At 39.1% G+C, this 16,237-nt stretch overlaps 1 long non-coding RNA gene and 1 pseudogene across 1 annotated transcript; both read left to right on the top strand.

Annotated features, from left to right (window-relative positions):
* The first annotated feature begins 3,883 nt into the window (after nt 1-3,883).
* Nucleotides 3,884-5,787, top strand: LOC117474858. The gene is made up of 3 exons (XR_004555122.1): nt 3,884-3,938; nt 5,036-5,099; nt 5,711-5,787. It is a non-coding gene; the product is annotated as an uncharacterized LOC117474858 (long non-coding RNA).
* Nucleotides 5,788-9,891: 4,104 nt separating this feature from the next.
* On the top strand, nt 9,892-15,727 carry LOC117474859 (annotated as a pseudogene).
* The last annotated feature ends 510 nt before the right edge of the window (nt 15,728-16,237 follow it).

Genomic DNA, 16,237 nt, shown 5'->3' with positions numbered 1-16,237 from the left:
AACTCCTCCAACACAGGCCCCCCAGCTGCCTCTCCAGAACTCTGTAATAACTTCTCTGCTTTCTTTAAGACCAAGATCGCAGATATCAGAGCAACCATTACATCCTCAACAGTAGCTCGGACCCCACCCACCTGCTCCTCCCTTCATCAACGGCATCACCCTCTGCAGCTTCAACGAGGGTGACGTCATCTGCACTGCTAGCCATCATAGGCAAATCGAAGCCTACCAGCTGCTCCCTCGACCCCATACCCACCCCACTGCTAAAAACCTGTTCGCCAACCTTGGTTAATTTCCTGACAACACTCATCAAGTCACTACAGACTGGTGAGGTGCCTGTCCATTTCAAAACAGCAGTTGTCACCCCACTTTTGAAAAAAACAAATATCGACGAGAACCTCCTCTCCAACTACAGACCTATCTCCAACCCTCCCGTTCCTGCCAAAGTACTTGAGAAGGCGTGGCCGCACAGCTCCAGTCTCATCTGTTGACAATAAAATGTATGAGACCTTCCAATCAGGTTTCCGCCCTGACACAGCACAGAAACAGCCCTAATAAAAGTAGCCAACGACCTGCTGATGGCAGCCGACTCTGGGTCACCCAGCATCCTGGTCCTACTTGACCTGAGTGCAGCTTTCGGACACAGTGGACCATTACCCCATCCTCCTCCACCGCCTCGAGACCTACACCAGGGTGACGGACCACAGCTCTGAAGTGGTTCTCCTGCTACCTCACCAACCGGAAGTACCCACGTGGCTCTGGGGGGTTCCAGCTCTGATGACACCGCAGTGAATGCGGGGTCTCCACAGGGCTCAGTGCTGGGGGCCGATCCTGTTTTTAATCTATCGATTACCTCTCTGGTCATATCATCAGGACAACATAACATCAACTTCCACTGCTATGCTGACGACACCCAGGTCTATATCAAAACACAACCCAATACCACCAATACTATCCAAACACTAAACACCTGCCTGGAAGACATCCGCTCCTGGATGACCACCAACTACCTCCAGCTCAACAGCAGCAAGACTGAGGGCAATCCTGATAGGCACCTCCGACCTAGCTGCCAAGGCCGCCAACATCAGCCCCTCACTTGATGGTCAGCTCATTTCGCTCTCCTCCGTGTCACCAACCTTGGTCTAAGGTTTGACCCCACTCTGTCTTTCAAGCCCACATCAAACATATCACCAAGACCTCCTTCTTTCACCTGAAAAACATTCCTGACTGAAGCCCTCACTCTCAACTGATGACACCAAAAAACTGGTTCATGCACTCGTCTTCTCAAGACTAGATTATTGCAATGCACTCCTCTCCGGTCTCCCAGCCAAATCCATCAACCGCCTGCAAACTTGTCCAGAACAGTACAGCCAGAGTTCTCACCGGTACAAAAAGGTCCGCACCCATAAAACCCCCATACTTGCCACAACTCCACTGGACTCCCAGTCCACTACAGGATCCAGTTAAGGTTCTTGCTCCTCACTTACAAAGCCCTGAATGGACAAAGCCCCAAAATACCTCTGTGACCTCATCCGTACCCAGACATCTACCCGCTCTCTACGCTCCAGCCACGCTTTTCCTTCTTTACATCCCCCCGCACACGTCTCCGAACAATGGGAGACCGAGCCTTCTGCTCATTCGCTCCCGCGCCTCTGGAACTCCCTCCCAGATCAGCTGAGATCTGCCCCTTCCACCGAGGTCTTCAAAACCCGGCCTTAAGACCCTCTTCTTTCGGCAGGCCTTCCAATAAAACTTTGAGCATGGACACCTGGAGTATTGCCATTTTTATTGCTATCTCCGACTTTTATTTTATTTATTTATTTTATTTTATTTTATTTTTAATTTTTTTTTTTTTTATAATTTGTATTATTATTATTTGTTTAATCTCTCAAATTGTATCAGTGTCCTTTGCTGTGAAGCACTTCGAGATTTGTCTTGGCAGATGAGAAGTGCTATATAAATTCAATTTATTATTATTATTATTAATTATATGCAACAGACATGGGAATAAAGCGAAATGTTTTTGCACAACTGATCACGAACACTGGATAACTGAAGTCAATACCAGGCTATAAAGCCACAGTAGAACAAACACTATATGCAGCATATCAGAGAAAGAAAGCTTATTTTATTTTAAGAATATACTACAAATATAGTAAAAACACTGAACAGTTGTGAAATGGTCCAAAATAAAGTTTTGAAACACATTATCTACCAGCTGGTAGTCAATACCAGGCAAACGGAAATAAATCAACTGCACTGCAGATTTGAACAGTTTAATAACTATAAATAAAATAAACAACGACACCTGACCAACAGAAGAACATTAAATTATTGATCTACCCTGAGGCCAAGGTCAACCGTTAAAGGTATAATATGTAGGAATTTCCTAAAAAACAATGTATAGATAGAAGTGTGTGATGGTGTCTGTATCTACAGAGACCCTGCCCTCTGCCTGTATTTTCTCTTCTCCTTGTATTTTACTGTGTTCAGAGACGTTTATTGGGCGTCAGCAAAGAGCCTTTGGCTCCAATGTGTGTGTCTAACCCCCAGCCAATTACCAGGGTGTGCAGCTCCATCAGTAAACAACAGCAATTAGGCTACAGAAAAGGTCCTAAACTGATCTGTGATTACCATCCCGTATGTCCTTGATAAGTCTTACCAAGTACACCATGTGTATATGTTCTTGCTAACCAGTAGGTCCACTCATAAGGAGAGCTGGTTTTTTAAGGTTTTAGGTCTTCTCAGAACGATTCCCCCGCATACGCCAAACTTCCCTCTTGTATGTCTGCCATGCTCTCTCAATATTTTGAGTATGTAGTCCTGTTTGTGGATCAACATAATTTCTGGCTGTGGTTGACCCTGACATGCCTGTAGCCCTCTTGAGAAAGACTGGCATATGCTCTCCACTCATCACTCACAACAAAGACTTTGAGGCTTGATATGCTTCTTGATGATGGGAACAAGGGGTCTCCTGTTTCTTCTCTTACTAGGCGAAGAAATGGACGTCTGCTTGCAGCTTTGATCTCGAGTATACCAAACACCCAAGATCTTCTTTCTTTTCCAGGTGTTACCAAAGCGTCCTCTTCCATACTACCAAAAAAACAGTGTGAACATAATTACAAAATAATCTCTTGACTTTATGTTGAATCAATCTATTGTTAGTCAGGTGTTAATTACCTTTTCATTTAAATCTGTTTTAAATTCCTTTTAACACAGTAAACATGCTTACAAAATGATTTGCTGGAAATGGATAATCTTCTCAAGGTCTAACCCGAAGGTTATCTTTTTTCTCCTCGACAGTTCATGGAATTTGTGCTTTTATTTTTGTCACTATGACCACATAGTGACAAAAATAAAAGCACAAAATCTTGACTGAAATTGATTGAAAACAAATCTTGTGCACTGCAATGCAACTTCAATTTAGTCTTGACTCTGGCTTTGTGTGAATATTTAGTTATTTATTCATAATGTATGTAATTTTTGAGTTAGGAACACCTGTTCCTGTTTTATTTGACTAATATATAAGATAAATACAGAAGCCTAATGCATTCACTTGAGGAAAAAAAGGTTTTCACAAGACTTTTCCCTGGAATTCTGAGATAATAATCTTGCTAATTAAGAAAAAACATTATTTATGTAATTGGACTTGCCCTAAATTCCTTTTTTCAATGTGCGTTTGTAAATAAGTACCACTTAAGCACCAATGAGAACATGTTTTAAGAACTCATTAATTTGTAAATTAATATCACATTTTCCTGAACTTTCTATAAATACGTTTTGGAAAACTTAATGAAAATGCTTTTGTCAACGCCACGGTCATGCCACGCCCTCAAACGAGAATACCCGCGGGTGTGAGACTTCCTGTTCCTCTTTACAGCGGATTCTTCGGCAGTTGGACACGTGTTTGCGTTGGATTCTCTTCAAATCATCTAAAACAAGTAAGCATACCACCTGAGTTATTAATTACTGCTTTTTTAACTAGCAAGTGTTATTTACTTTTCTTGTATTCACTGTTTTGAACGGAACATCGACATGCCAGCGCCATTACTGCTGTTAAAGTTAGACTCAGCCCTGTTGTGCTCATGTAGTCTATTTTTTCGCGCAAATGGTGTTGGGCAAAGTTTGCAATCAAGTGCCTACCGACACAATATGTGGTTAAGTTAAGAGCACGTATTAAGAATCAACTCCGCAAACTGTTCCCCTGTGCCGCTCTAAGCGTTTGCCGGGCACCGTGATACAGCCGCGGGGCTCAGAGGCTCTGCTGCATGTTGTGCGGTAAAATACCTCCGCTAAGCTATTCCCTACTACTTTATAACCCAGCGGTTATGTAAGAGTAAGTCACTAATGCGCCGATTTGATATTTATTCCTTTGTATGTATTTCACCGTTTGTTTTACTGTGAGCAATTAATTATCTTTCTACAATCTTAGATGTGTAACCCAATTTAAAACTCAGTCTGCAGTTACAGCATCGAGTTGTTATTATACAATATGAAGTGCAACTAAAACTATATTTTTCATGCTTATGCAACGCTATAGATGCAAATCCATGTTTGAATCTGCAGGAGGAGAGACGTTAGCTCTCTTCAGTTAAGGTGCATTCAGGGCGGCAATTCAGTAAAATTGTGAATTGGGGCGAAGATGGATTTATAACGCAGCAAGATGTGTTCAATGTAGTACAGTAAAATGCAGTCTTTAGCGAGAAATATCAATAATACAGTTTTATTAAGGAGATGTTTTACTACAACGTAAATAGATATTAGACAGTATGCAAACAAAATAAAGGAGTGTATATTGAAGTAATTAGGATCCGCTGTGCAGAGAATCATCGAATTGTACTGGTATCCAACCAATACTATCCTTAATAAAATGCCATCCTTATAAATGTATATAAATACAATACCGTTTTAAATGATACTTATATTTTAATTATGGTTGATTCAATTAATTGAATTAAATATGTTTAATGAATTCTACTGAAATGATTGTTACATTTTCATCATGTAACTATTTTGTTCTTTTATTTGCCTCCCCCAGAAAACAGTCCCACCTCTTCTTGAAGACATTTAGCCTCCTGCTATCGACTTCAGGTTCACATTAGGTAAGCCCCTTGAGGTGTCAGACTAGAGTTGTTGTTTCAGAGGTTAATTCAAGACGTGTTATGTTTACATACTAATATAATGAGCATCAGGTAAACGTACCCATTTCTATTTTTTGAATCACAGATGGGATGGAGATGTAAACTATGCAGCACTAGTGTCACCACTCAAATTGATATTTTAAAAACATTATCGACTCCATCATGGAACCTTTGGACAGAAACGTGCCTTGCCCTGCATTCATGTAGACTGGCCTGCGCTCTCACTTATCAAGATAAAAGTTGAAATAATCGTCTGTTCTTTTTATTCTAGGACCCATGTGCCACTTTATATAAATCCTCTGAGCATGAGGTGGGGTTAAAAATATGTAGATGGACATTTTATGAACTATATCAATATCATGACTATGTAGTTCATTTTCTTGCAAACCAGCCCTTTTTTTGATGGCTTAAACCCCTTGTAATGCATGTGAATAGCACCTCTGTTACCGTCTGTTAACAGCTAATGTAAACTGTCTCGTTATGATTTCAAGACGGATGTGATTTTTGTTGTGAGGAAAAACACATGGTGTGTCCTGATTTGTACTCAATTTAGTGTTTCATTTTGTATACAGGGAACAGCAGAGGTCTAAGTGCAAACAGGCTCGTGATGCACAGCATGAAGTTATACGTTGCCCACGAGCCAGATGCAGTTGGAATAACCATCAAGTAATAACCATGTGTCTCCATGTATGTTCATGTGTTGTGCTTTTAAACAAACTGGAAATAATCAAATTTTAATCAAATGTATTAACATATTCTTAAAATAAAAAAGCTTTCTTTCTCTGATATCCGCCTATAGTGTTTGTTTTACTGTGCTTTATAGCCTGGTATTGACTTCAGTTATCCAGTGTTTCTGATCAGTTGTGCATTCAATTAGTGGATGAATGTATGTGTTCTGTTGATAGGTTATAGACTTTCTACTGTTCTCAACTGTTTTTCACTTTAAATTGATAGTCCTAAACACATGCCTACAAACGCTCAGTTGGAGAACCTACTAAAAGTATAACTGATAGTCAACTCTAGATTAGTTGACGATCAACAGATAGTCAACTAAACTCTAAAGTTGTATCTGTTGATCATCAACTAATAATGTAATAGTCAACTAAACTCTAAAGTTGCTTATCTGTTGATCATCAACTAATGGTTAATGTAATAGTCAACTAAACTCTAAAGTTGCTTATCTGTTGATCATCAACTAATGTTAATGTAATAGTCAACTAAACTTAGTTGCTTATCTGTTGATCATCAACTAATGGTTAATGTCCTCTTTAGTTGACATCATGACTCTCAATAGATAGTCGACATGACTCTGTTGACTTTCAACTGACAGATTGATTTTGAGTAGTTGATTGTCAATTTTGAAGATGTTGACACAATCTACAGATAGTAAGGTTGAATATCGGTTAATAACCTGTTGCAAAAAACATGTTGACAGTCAACAGAGACTTTTTGTAAAATCTATAGATCAACACTTGAGATGTACCTTATATTCTCCTGGCAGTTAGTTGAATGCATGTTACTTGTCTGTTGAAACAGTGTTGTTGAATGTCAACTGATGACTTATAGAGTGTTAACTATGGACTATCAAAATAAAGTGTTACCCATTTATTTTCTTTTTCACTGACACAGATATAGATATAATAAAAAAGACTATCTGTCCAAGCTCAGCTTTGGTAAGGGAGATACGAGACAGGCAGAGAGAAAGAGATGGAAGTCAGAGAGGAACTGCAGGGACAGCCTTCTGAGCCCGGGGTTGCATTGACTTTCTGTTCAACACAAACTATGTAGGCTTAATAACCCCATATATCTATCTGCTAAGTGAAATGAACTAAATTACTGAATTGTTTTTAATACACTGGCAGGAGTGACAAAGGAGGAGCATACAGTTAGAGTGATGAGTAGAGGACTGAGTAATGAACAGAAAGAAGACGAAGAGATTACTTTTCAAATGTTTTGTGAGCATGTTAGCCTCTTCATGTCCAGATTATAATGTGGATCATTATTGGTAGCAATCAACTGATTCTCATGCATTACACTTTCAAATATCATTTATGCTGCAGCCCACTGACATGGTGTGAAATCAATATATTATCCAATTTGCGGCCCCACACAGGACTTGACAGATATCTAGCCACTAGCATGTTTTGGACCTCGGTATTTACGAAATCCTGGATACGGGCCTGCACACAGACACCAGGAGTTTCACCGCCCTGATAACGTTTTATCAGGGCGGTGAAAATAACGTTTTTCCAGCAGAAACAGAAAGCTCTATAATGATGAGAACATAACTCAGTATTGAGGATAATTGCCAGCTGATGCCGTCTGCACATCACAGATGGAAAGCACCCTGAAGAGAATCGCTTCTGGGAAGCTGGGTACCATATCCGCCATCATGGTAGAGTTCACCTACAATATTCTGCTTGAAAAGGACTTTGCGTGCGATTGCGAACCACAACACTCAGGCTGCGACTCGTTCATTGTTCTGCCAGTCTTAATAATGACTTTCTTCACACTGTGGACAAACCGTTATTTTCAAAGTGCCTGGAGAAACTGGTGCTCATGCACTAAATGCCACGAAGTTCCTTGGTGTTTTATTTCCTTCACATTCTCAAGGCTTTTTTAGTTGGTCTGCTGTGGGTTGCTTTTGTGCTCCTTGATGGAGACTGGTATGTTTGCTGTAAGAATGACGGCTCTAAACAACAGGTACAGTTAGCCTCAACCCGGTATCACGGCAAGACGTGAAGATGTGACGATCTACCATGCTGGGAGACGTGAATATGTCACGGTTTCGTCCCTTCAAATGTGACAGTTACACAGTATTGTTAACATGGCCCAACCAGTGGAGAAATACCCAGAAGTGCCAAGCAAATGGTCTACCGCGCCTATTGGTCGTTTTTTATTGTCAAAATTAGATGTTTTTAATTTATTTTTTAATCGTCACACTCTATTTCGTCGATTTTCTTGTTGCCCTAGCTGGTCGACACCTCTTTTAGCAGAAACAAAGGCTAAAAAAAAATATTAAGAGTACATACAAAATAGGGGGAAAGTAGAAGGTCAATGATAGAAATATAGAATAAAAAAATCAAGAAGATACTGTAAGTGATCTCTACAATAAAACAGTTTAGTGCTGGATGTACAAAGATATTAAAGGTAGGGTAGGTAAGTTTGAGAAACCGGCTCGAGATACACTTTGTGTTATATTCCATGGAATGCTCTTAACATCCCGATAGCAATGAATATCTTAAGTGCTTTGACAAAAAATCCATAAAATGTCATCTGTGGAAGCCGTAGTACTGTAAAAGCACGACCAATCCTTTTAGCCGGCCCGGCTAAAATAACTGGATGGCCTACCTGCCTGTCAGCCTTCCATCTGCGCACAAACTTATCTCGTGCCCTCATTGGTCATGTGCGCGTTCGTGTGTGTTCGAGGAGGGGCTCTGTAAGGAAGTGGCAGTTTTTCCGGCTGTGTATTTTCAAATTCTAGCGATCTCGAGCTGTTTTCTCCAAAATGAACGACCCCACCTTTAATGCTGCCCATTATGGATACAAGCGATTTTCACCCATTTAGTACTTAGCCTACATGTTTTACATTTGTACACACCAATTTGTTTCCTATCGCCTAAACCTCCAGGGCTGTACACAGTTTAATACTGTCAACTTCTAATTTTGGGAAAAACGAAAACGTCTGCCGTGGTTTCGTTCCATTTCAAAGAGCTTGACGCTCGGCGTAACCTTGGCGCACTGCCACACCGTCACTTTACAGCCCCGCCCACTTTTGGGGAAACCAACGCTGTCATTTGAACGGCGATCAAGCCTGGAGCCACAGAGATCTTCTGTTACTGTCCTTTCTTCTTAGAGGAAGTACAGAAACACGTAACTCTGGATTTGTTTTAATGTTTGAGGTGCAATAAACGACACAGCAGCTTTTTGGCATGATAAAACTATTACTTTCTGCCTCGCTCATGAGAGTAACAGCTGGAGAAATTACAGCCTCGCCTACTGATTTTAATTTAACCATATATCGAGCCCGATTCTCGATTTCAAATGTGTGCTCTAAAATGATATTATAAATGACTATTATCATTATTATAAGCAAGACAATAAATGGCAAAGATATGTAGAGAATAAACATATTAAGAGACGTTCATAACAAACGTAACGGGGAGAAAATAGCTTCTAGCTAAACGTAATTGAGAATGCAGTTTAGTTCTGTGGGAACGTAATTTTTAGGAGACAGGGTTGGCGTAGTGGCTGCCACACATTCCTCCATGAGGCAGCAGCAATGGCTGATGGGAATTCTGCTCCACTGTTGCCAGGGACGTGCACAGACATTTTGGGGGGCGGGAGCTCAAGTGAGAAAAAGGGCACTTCCCATAATCATTCATAAAAAAAATGTTTAAAACAAAAAGTTAAATGTAATTGCACATCTCTGACTTACTAACGTAGGTATATTGACTTGGAAGCTTGTTATGGTTGGGCTGATTTGAGAAAATTGCCTTTAAGTAGTTTAATCTGAATTGTTGTATTGTTTTATAAATAGTGTTGTATGTAAAATAATCAGGTAATTGTTGAAAAATAAATTCAGTAGAATACAAAAAAAAAGAAGCAATTGGGCAGATAAATAAAAATGTACTTGAATAAGTGCACTAGAAATTATCCAAATGAAAACTCTACAATGAAATTGCAAGTATGTGAAATGACATCCCAGTATAAGTAGACAGATGCTGCCCTGCTCTCACACAGGTGTTGCTCGTTCAGCTAATTTGGCAGGGAGTCTACAAATTGTGCCACTTCCTGTGTGATCCAGATCATTCAGTCATGGGGACTCAACTCTACCTAGGTGTGATAGTCGTGACTCTTTTTGCAACGACTGTTGCCAATGCAGGTATGCTTAGCACATGTATGTAAACATCTGCTTTTGTTGGGGAATGTAGGGAAATATATAATAATGATTTTTTTTGCAGAAATCAAAGTACAGTGTGAAAAAGACTCCATAAGCATCACATGGACGATCCCCTCGACGCTGCGGCAATATGCAGCTCGTCATCTTCCTCGGAAACTGCAAGCCATCTAGGTTTAATGTTCTGCCCAGCGGAGAGGGGAAAGCTGAGTTTAACTACAAACTAGCTGACTGCAATTTTAAAAGACTGGTAATGTAACTGCCATGTTTCACCAAAATACCTCTCAGCCTTTTCAATGTCATAATGAGCTTCTTTTTTCTTTTCAGGTGAAAGGGAAAAATCTCCTCGACAAAAATGAGCTGACTTTCAGGCCCAGACCAAAGTCGAGTCCTGCAGCTTATGTGTATCCCATTGAGTGTGTTTATCCAAGGTAGGAGTTGCTTTCTTATTTAAATTCAAGTTTAAAGCTGATATATGGGATAAATGTTGTTAATATATTTCAGACCTAAGGAGTGGTCTCCTCCTTTCCTGAACCCGGGGTCAGGTGTTGCCGAAGGCCGAGGAGGGCTGAAGTTCCACATGCTGCTCCTAAATGGTGAGGGCTCATGCTCCCAAAGGCAAAACACTCAAAAAATGCACACTAAGCCGTTTTTACTTTTCCCCTTTTCAGAAAAATTAACAGGGGTAGCGGAGACAAATGTCATCCCCCTGGGCTCCTTCATGCCAATATGGGCAACAGTGGAGCAGAAGTCCCATCAGCCATTGCTGCTGCTCATGGAGGAATGTGTGGCAGCCACTACGCCTGAGCTGCAGGCTAACAGCAATGTGTACCCCATCATTACAAATAAGGGGTGAGATCCAGTCTCTGATTTCTTTCATTGTTTTCTGGAGTTTAGTCCTTATCGCTTATCTGAATTTCTTCAGGTGTCTCCTGGACAGTGTGAAGGGAAACTCCAGGTTTCTCCCTCGGTACCACTCGTCTGCAATCATCCTCTACCTGCAGTCCTTCAAGTTTGGTCTCGGCGACGAGGTGAGGGGGTAAATGTAAAGTGCTCTAAAGAATATTTGGTTCCTAGCAAACATGTATGTTTCATGTGCTCCTCCAACCCAGTCTCACAGCATTTCGTGTTATAGTCACGTTATTTAATCTATTGATTTGTGTGCACCACCACGATTATCCCCTTATTTTCGTGTCACACAGAACGATTTTAAAAGCAATGTATTTCTATTGGTAATGTGTTTCGTGCCTGCAACACGTCTTTTTCTCGGTCTGGTCGTGGAAGACCGGAAGCTGTGTGGTTCATAAAAACATGTTCTTACTCAATATCAAGCCACGATTATTGCTTTTATTTAAAATCGTATCATTTCGGACTTTTGTTGCCGTCTGTGAGGAAAATAAATGGGGCTGAGAGCCTCAGGATACTGAAATCTGTATTTTTAAAATCTTTTTTTCCTTCTAATTTGTTATTCTTTTCAAAATAACACACTGTTATTTACTCAACAATAACACACAATTATCCTTTTTTTTTATTTATTGGTTTAATTCGATAATCTCTGGCTTTTTTGACGTCCGTCTGGAACTGAATTTCAAAATAATACCAGAAACAGATTTAGGACTTTTCAATAATCCTCAGCGGTGATTGGATGTTTTAGCCGCAATGCACGTAGGGATATGGTGTTTATGCACATGTTTCTTTCGTGTCAGAAAGCACGATTTTCAAAGTAATGCATTTTAAGTGGAAGAATTGTTCGTGTCTCCTCTTCGTGTCTCGGGAAGCCGGAAGCTGTATTATTTTCTAATGTTTGTTTTTTTTAACCATAACGGGTACTTTACACAACATTGAGTAAAACTTATCCTTGTTTTAATCCTTGTTTTATTTATGTTAAATTGTTGTTGTCGGTTAATTTTCCATTTTATTTATTAAGGTTTAAGATATCATTAGTCTTTTATTTTATTATTATCATGCTTGATGTTTACACTTTTCTGCATTTTATAAGGCAGTATATAATTTTTTTTGTTTTTGTCTGTAGGCTACTTAGGTTATTAAATAGTTAGTGTGTCAAAATATAGGAAATGTATTAATATTTTATTGTATAATCGGTACAGGAAATGACATAATTCAGAGCACCACCTATTGGCCAAAGACCGCTGCCACCGGTCCGGCATTGCGACCCATCCTCTGACAAAGTAAGTTGTGACACTAAAGTCTGATGCATGATTTAATAATTGGGGCTTTTTTTTAAGCCTTTTCTCGCATAGTTCATCATACATAATGAACTGTTCTAAGTCTGAGAAATGCTTCCGCCATAATCAGCAAAGCAACATTAATGTGAAATTATTCTTGCGGGCGGCTAGCTAGCTAGCTCACGTTCAACATAAGCTTAAACTAGTTTAGCTACATTTATATCAGCTCATAAGTGGTGTGTGGAAAATATTTGTCTTAATTACGGCTACATACGTCGGTGTTAAAGTGTGAGTTATACGTTATCTTCAGATATTCATTGCTATCGGGATGTTAAGAGCATTCCATGGAATATAACAAAGTGTATCTCGAGACGGTTTCTCAAACTTACCTACCCCACCTTTAATAAGACTACATCATTGTATGTTACTACTCTATATTACTCTTACGACTGCAGCCACAACATACGGGAACGTTTTACATTGCAGCACGCAATTTCAATTTCAACAGTGTCAAGCTATGCTTGGATTGTGTTACATTTTTAATTATGCAATACTCATTGTGTACACAAGTGTTAATTGTTGAGTGGTCACACATTTGCATCTTATTGTACTTTAACTTTAAGATTATCAGGGTTTGAACTGGGACTCAGGATACTGATTTATTTGTATTTTGTGTTTGTCTATAAAATATTTTTCTGCTTCTACTGTGTAACCCTTCCTGGTAAATACATGATTCTGCAAAAGCTAAACTCAGCATCTAGGTTTATGAATGGCATACAACTAGATGCTGTCATCAGTAATGTTATAGTTGTAGTTATATAGTTGTTTCCTTTCCATTTCTTTAAACAGTAAATATATTATTTTGTCATTACAGCTTGAGAAACTCCATGCCATTGGCTTTAAACCAGTGCTGCTTCTTGGCAAGGAGACCAGGAAGAAGGAGGTCAAATGTGAAATCCTAACCCCTCGCTGCACACTGACCGCCTATGCCCAGGATTACCTTGACAAGATAGGCACTTTTTATGAGTTCCTTTGTGAAGGTGAGACGCTTGCACTATATCTTCACAGTTTACAGTATTGTGTACACAAAATGTGTGTATCAATGTTAAACTCTTCTAGGGATGGTTCACCCCTAAAACATGTTCAGGCAACGAGTCCTTACCTCCCTGACAGTATAAACGTTGGAGAGCTTAACATTTCCTTATAACCAACACAGTCATATGGAATGAGTTTGGATCAACTCATTTAATAAAGTCAGTTAAGTTAACAACAACTTACAGCGACTGCTTTCAATCCATCCAAATCTTGTGGGACAACAACTTGATCCAGTATTTATCCTTTGATACAGCCAGAAAGCAGTCATTCGAGCCAGTTATATATATATATATATATATATATATATATATATATATATATATATATAGATATAATATTATATAATATATCGAAGATATATATCTATATATATATAGATATATATATACTATCTATATATATATATATTATATACTATATATCTATATATATATATATATATATATATATATATATATATATATGAAACAATATTTATGTTGAATTCCTCACAACCAAGACAACCCCAAAGAGAAGCACTTCTGAAGAAAAAAAACATTAGTGTTTTGCTTTAGGGTAATCTGAATGAGATTTCAATGACATATAATACTTCCTTTACAGTCTGTAGCATTTGTCATGTTCAACCGCCCCAACGAGAAGCACTTATTGAATTCAGACTCAGACCAATGCTCAAGTTGGTTCAATATCAAAGACTTGCAACTCTTCATGGCTTATGAGTTCCACGTGGGGTTTTCCACCATCTTCTCTGACTTGTCTTTTTGTCTTCTAATATATGACGTAAAAATAAAGTGTGCATATGAACATATAGATAACACATTGGATGATGCAGGGTCAGCAAAACTACCACAACAAAAGCACTTACTGCAATTGGAACAAAGTTAGTGTTTTTGTAAAGGTAATAATAATGACCAAATCTGAACTCTGATGACATAAATTATATTGTATGTGATGGAATCAGATGCAAATAGATGCAATAAATTGTGAGCATTTGAGAAACGATATTTCTGTTGAATTCCTCACAACCAAGACAACCCCAAAGAGAAGCACTTATGAAGACAAAAACACATTAGTGTTTTGCTTTAGGGTAATCTGAATGAGATTTCAATGACATGTGTAGTTATAGTCTGTAGCATTTGTCCTCTTCCACCACCCCAACAGGAAGCACTTGCTGAATTAAATTGCAAACCAATGCTCAAGTTGGGCCAATATCAAAGACTTTCAATTTCCTACAGTAAAGGCATCTTCCATCATGATTTTACCGTTTTCCAAGGGGTTCCTTTCCAACATCTCCTTTGCTGTGTCTCAGTGGAAGTGTTGTTTCTTGCAAAGATGTACCCTTCTTAAGTACTGAATGCAGACATTTCCAGCCAACCCCGTCTCAGTTTTGATTGCTTTCAACGACCATTGTAAGTAAACACCCGCACTCTCAACCATCACCTGATATGAACAGACTGCTATCACCTAACAAGTGGTCAATCAGAGTTGTTGATGTTTCTCGTTGCAACTCTGGCAGCAGCAGCAATACTTAACCCTTGTGTGGTGTTCGGGTCAAATTGACCCGATTTCCATTTTCAATGAATAAAAAAATATATACGGATATTTTCGTTCAACCTGAAACTCAATGGCCAGGGTTTATTTATTGTGAAGGACATGTGGAATTGTTTTTATTTTTTTTCCACTTATGAAAAAATGCCCAACCGCATTTATGTCCTTCATAAGAGGTTCGGGTCAATCTGACCCGGATAAAATACCAGGACAGACAGACAGAGAAAAACACACACAAACTAAAGACACACACACACACACACACACACACACACACAAAATGGTATGCATAGAGAAGCTGTTTGATCCTGTTTTCCCTTGATCTTTACCCTTTGTAGTGTGTACACAAAACTATCCTAGAACATTATAAATATTTTAGATCTTCCAGAAATGTATAAACATTTTACATTTTCTCGCACTGTCCCCCTCGCACCTGCACGCCGGAGGAGGGACTAAACAGAGACATAACCTCACATTACAGTGTATAGTGCAGAACTACAATTATCTACCAGCAAAATGGCCAAAAGATATTCTGCTCTGAGAGCCTTGGAGCTAATAATGGATGAGAGTGAGTGGAATGCATTAGAAGAACACGGTGAAGTGGAACAGGAAGACATTTCTGAAGATAAGGATAATGTGGAGGTAAACTCAGAATTTGACAGCGAATTGGAAGATGAACTTGACTCAGAGCCAGCTGCTGGAAGACCCCCAGTCAGCCGCTCAAGGACCCCCACAGCCAGCCGCAAGAAGACGCCCACAGCCAGCTGCTGGAAGACTCCAAGACACAGACTACATGCAGCAACTGCAACAAGTACATCTGTGCTTTACACACTAAGAAGTTCTGTACATCATGTGTTTCCTAAACGGACTTGCCCATTGACTCGCATGATGTTCTGCAGCAACACTTCAATATATTTTTCGGATATACTGTATTTTATGAATAGTGACTGTTAATTGTTTTTATTTGCTTTGTATTTATATCTGTTCTGTCATTTATATGGATGTTTCATCATCTCTATATATTTCACATCCAAGTACTTTTGGATCTATGGTTCTTGTGTTTCAATTGCTGTTAAATTGCTTTATTTCCTTCAGGGCTTTGATTAGTATATGACAGATTAAAAATAATAAACATTAATGAAAAAATGTTTCATTTGCATTTGTCCTAGAAAAGCATGAGCAAAATGTAAACTTAGTTTTTATTACAGTGTATTTATTATAACAAATTACATTTTTAACACAAAAAACGATGGACACTTCCAAAGTGCTTTTGTTGGGGTAGTTTTGCTGACCCAGCATCATCCAGCGTGTTAACATTTTACGTTTTTTTTAAGACAAAAAGAAAAATCAGAGAAGATGGTGGAAAACCCCAC

Source organism: Trematomus bernacchii, unplaced genomic scaffold (assembly GCF_902827165.1).
Source record: "Trematomus bernacchii unplaced genomic scaffold, fTreBer1.1, whole genome shotgun sequence".
NCBI lineage: Eukaryota > Metazoa > Chordata > Actinopteri > Perciformes > Nototheniidae > Trematomus > Trematomus bernacchii.
This window is presented reverse-complemented; position numbering and strand designations above follow the sequence as displayed.